Genomic DNA, 4837 nt, shown 5'->3' with positions numbered 1-4837 from the left:
GTCTACTCTTCGCTGGTTGTGATTCATTGACTGAGTGGGGTCAGTGTGTTCTTCCCTGGGTGTGTTACATTGACAGAGTGAGGTCAGTCTGATCTTCCCTGGGTGGTTTACATTGACAGAGTGGGGTCAGTCTGGTCTTCCCTGGGTGGGTAACAATGACAGTGTGGGGTCAGTCGGCTCTTCCATGGGTGTGTTACATTGACAGAGTGGGGTCAGTCTGCTCTTCCCTGGGTGTGTTACATTGACAGAGTGGGGTCAGTCTGCTCTTCCCTGGGTGTGTTACATTGACAGTGTGAGGTCAGTCTGCTCTTCCCTGGGTCAGTAACATTGACAGAGTGGGGTCAGTCTGATCTTACCTGGTTGTGTTACATTGACAGTGTGAGGTCAGTCTGCACTACCCTGGTTACTTATATTGACAGAGTGGGGTCTGTCTATTCTTCCCTGGGTGTGTTACTTTGATAGAGTGTGGTCAGTCTGCTCTTACCTGGGTGTGTTACATTGACAGATTGCGGTCAGTCTGCTGTTCCCTGGATGTGGTACATTGACAGAGTGTGGTCAGTCTGCTCTTCCCTGGGTGTGTTACATTGACAGTGTGAGGTCAGTCTGCTCTTCCCTGGGTGTGTTACATTGGCAGTGTGAGGTCAGCCTGCTCTTCCCTGGGTGTGTTACACTGACAGATTGCGCTCAGTCTGCTCTTCCCTTGGTATGTTACATTGATAGAGTGGGGTCAATCTGATCTTCTCTGGGTGTGTTATATTGACAGAGTGGGTTCAGTCTGTTCTTCCCTGGGTGTGTTAAATTCGCAGAGTGGGGTCAGTCTGCTCTTCAATGGGTGTGGTAATTGACAGAGTCGGGTCAGTCTGCTATTCCCTCGGTGTGTTGCACTGACAGAGTGGGGTCAGTCTGCTGTTCCCTGGGTGTGTTACATTGACAGTGTGGGGTCAGTCTGGTCTTCCCTGGGTGTGTTACATTGACAGAGTGTGGTCAGTCTGGTCTTCCCTGGGTCTGTTACATTGACAGAGTGGGGTCAGTCTGCTCTTCGCTGGTTGTGATTCATTGATTGAGTGGGGTCAGTTTGTTCTTCCCTGGGTGTGTTACATTGACAGAGTGAGGTTAGTCTGGTCTTCCCTGGGTGTGTTACATTGACAGAGTGGGGTCAGTCTGCTATTCACTGGGTGTGTTACATTGACAGTGTGGGGTCAGTCTGGTCTTCCCTGTGTGTGTTACATTGACTGAGTGGGGTCAGTTTGTTCTTCACTGGGTGTGTTACATTGACAGATTGAGGTTAGTCTGGTCTTCCCTGGGTGTGTTACATTGACAGAGTGGGGTCAGTCTGCTCTTCCCTGGGTGGGTTTCAATGACAGTGTGGGGTCAGTCTGCTCTTCCCTGGGTGGGTTACATTGACAGAGTGGGGTCAGTGTGCACATCCCTGGTGGCTTACATTGACAGAGTGGGGTTTGTCTATTCTTCCCTGGGTGTGTTACATTGACAGAGTGGGGTCAGTCTGCTGTTCCCTGGGTGTGTTACATTGACAGTGTGGGGTCAGTCTGGTCTTCCCTGGGTGTGTTACATTGACAGAGTGGGGTCAGTCTGGTGTTCCCTGGGTGTGTTACATTGACAGAGTGGGGTCAGTATGCTCTTCGCTGGTTGTGATTCATTGACTGAGTGGGGTCAGTGTGTTCTTCCCTGGGTGTGTTACATTGACAGAGTGAGGTCAGTCTGATCTTCCCTGGGTGGGTTACATTGACAGAGTGGGGTCAGTCTGGTCTTCCCTGGGTGGGTTACAAAGACAGAGTGGGGTCAGTCTGCTCTTCCCTGGGTGGTTTACAATGACAGTGTGGGATCAGTTTGCTCTTCCCTGGGTGGGTTACATTGACAGAGTGGGGTCAGTCTGCTCTTCGCTGGGTGGGTTACAATGACAGTGTGGGGTCAGTCTGCTCTTCTCTGGGTGGGTTACATTGACAGAGTGGGGTCAGTCTGCACCTCCCTGGTGGCTTACATTGACAGAGTGGGGTCTGTCTATTCTTCCCTGGGTGTGTTACTTTGATAGAGTGTGGTCAGTCTGCTCTTCCCTGGGTGTGTTACATTGACAGAGTGCGGTCAGTCTGCTCTTCCCTGGGTATGTTACATTGACAGAGTGGGTTCAGTCTGTTCTTCCCTGAGTGTGTTACATTGACAGAGTGAGGTCAGTCTGCTATTCACTGGGTGTGTTACATTGACAGAGTGGGGTCAGTCTGCTCTTCCCTGGGTGTGTTACATTGACAGAGTGGGGTCAGTCTGCTCTTCCCTGGGTGTGTTACATTGACAGTGTGAGGTCAGTCTGCTCTTCCCTGGGTCAGTAACATTGACAGAATGGGGTCAGTCTGATCTTACCTGGTTGTGTTACATTGACAGTGTGAGGTCAGTCTGCGCTACCCTGGTTACTTATATTGACAGAGTGGGGTCTGTCTATTCTTCCCTGGGTGTGTTACTTTGATAGAGTGTGGTCAGTCTGCTCTTACCTGGGTGTGTTACATTGACAGATTGCGGTCAGTCTGCTGTTCCCTGGATGTGGTACATTGACAGAGTGTGGTCAGTCTGCTCTTCCCTGGGTGTGTTACATTGACAGTGTGAGGTCAGTCTGCTCTTCCCTGGGTGTGTTACATTGACAGTGTGAGGTCAGTCTGATCTTCCCTGGGTGGGTTACATTGACAGATTGGGGTCAGTCTGGTCTTCCCTGGGTGGGTTACAATGACAGAGTGGGGTCAGTCTGCTCTTCCATGGGTGTGTTACATTGACAGAGTGGGGTCAGTCTGCTCTTCCATGGGTGTGTTACATTGACAGAGTGGGGTCAGTCTGCTCTTCCCTGGGTGTGTTACATTGACAGAGTGGGGTCAGACTGATCTTCCCTGGGTGGTTTAAAATGACAGTGTGTGATCAGTTTGCTCTTCCCTGGGTGGGTTACATTGACAGAGTGGGTTCAGTCTGTTCTTCCCTGAGTGTGTTACATTGACAGAGTGATTTCAGTCTGCTATTGACTGGGTGTGTTACATTGACAGAGTGAGGTCAGTCTGCGCTACCCTGGTTACTTATATTGACAGATGGGGGCTGTCTATTCTTCCCTGGGTGTGTTACTTTGATAGAGTGTGGTCAGTCTGCTCTTACCTGGGTGTGTTACATTGACAGATTGCGGTCAGTCTGCTGTTCCCTGGATGTGGTACATTGACAGAGTGTGGTCAGTCTGCTCTTCCCTGGGTGTGTTACATTGACAGTGTGAGGTCAGTCTGCTCTTCCCTGGGTGTGTTACATTGACAGTGTGAGGTCAGTCTGATCTTCCCTGGGTGGGTTACATTGACAGATTGGGGTCAGTCTGGTCTTCCCTGGGTGGGTTACAATGACAGAGTGGGGTCAGTCTGCTCTTCCATGGGTGTGTTACATTGACAGAGTGGGGTCAGTCTGCTCTTCCATGGGTGTGTTACATTTACAGAGTGGGGTCAGTCTGCTCTTCCCTGGGTGTGTTACATTGACAGAGTGGGGTCAGTCTGATCTTCCCTGGGTGGTTTAAAATGACAGTGTGGGATCAGTTTGCTCTTCCCTGGGTGGGTTACATTGACAGAGTGGGGTCAGTCTGCTCTTCGCTGGGTGGGTTACAATGACAGTGTGGGGTCAGTCTGCTCTTCTCTGGGTGGGTTACATTGACAGAGTGGGGTCAGTCTGCACCTCCCTGGTGGCTTACATTGACAGAGTGGGGTCTGTCTATTCTTCCCTGGGTGTGTTACTTTGATAGAGTGTGGTCAGTCTGCTCTTCCCTGGGTGTGTTACATTGACAGAGTGCGGTCAGTCTGCTCTTCCCTGGGTATGTTACATTGACAGAGTGGGTTCAGTCTGTTCTTCCCTGAGTGTGTTACATTGACAGAGTGATTTCAGTCTGCTATTGACTGGGTGTGTTACATTGACAGAGTGGGGTCAGTCTGCTCTTCCCTGGGTGTGTTACACTGACAGAGTGGGGTCAGTCTGTTCTTCCCTGAGTGTGTTACATTGACAGAGTGAGGTCAGTGTGCTCTTTCCTGGTTGTGTTACATTGACAGTGTGGGATCAGTCTGTGTTTTTTTACCTGGGTGGTTTACATTGACAGAGTGGGGCCAGTCTGGTGTTCCCTGGGTGTGTTAAAATGACAGAGTGGGGTCAGTCTGCTCTTCGCTGGTTGTGATTCATTGACTGAGTGGGGTCAGTGTGTTCTTCCCTGGGTGTGTTACATTGACAGAGTGAGGTCAGCCTGATCTTCCCTGGGTAGATTACATTCACAGAGTGGGGTCAGTCTGGTCTTCCCTGGGTGGGTTACAATGACAGTGTGGGGTCAGTCTGCTCTTCCATGGGTGTGTTACATTGACAGAGTGGGGTCAGTCTGCTCTTCCCTGGTTGTGTTACATTGACAGAGTGGGGTCAGTCTGCTCTTCCCTGGGTGTGTTACGTTGACAGTGTGAGGTCAGTCTGCTCTTCCCTGGGGGTGTGTTACATTGACAGTGTGGGGTCAGTCTGATCTTCCCTGGGTGTGTTACATTGACAGAGTGGGGTCTGTCTATTCCTCCCTGGGTGTGTTACTTTGATTGAGTGTGGATAGTCTACTCTTACCTGGGTGTGTTACATTTACAGATTGCGGTCAGTCTGCTCTTCCCTGGGTATGTTACATTGATAGAGTGGGGTCAATCTGATCTTTCTGGGTGTGTTATATTGACAGAGTGGGTTCAGTCCGCTCTTCCCTGGGTGTGTTACACTGACAGATTCGGGTCAGTCTGCTCTTCACTGGGTGTGGTACATTGACAGAGTGTGGTCAGTCTGCTCTTCCCTGGGTGTGTTA

This window comes from Chiloscyllium punctatum, chromosome 50 (genome assembly GCF_047496795.1).
Source record: "Chiloscyllium punctatum isolate Juve2018m chromosome 50, sChiPun1.3, whole genome shotgun sequence".
Classification (NCBI taxonomy): domain Eukaryota; kingdom Metazoa; phylum Chordata; class Chondrichthyes; order Orectolobiformes; family Hemiscylliidae; genus Chiloscyllium; species Chiloscyllium punctatum.
Note: the sequence above shows the minus strand (reverse complement) of the source record.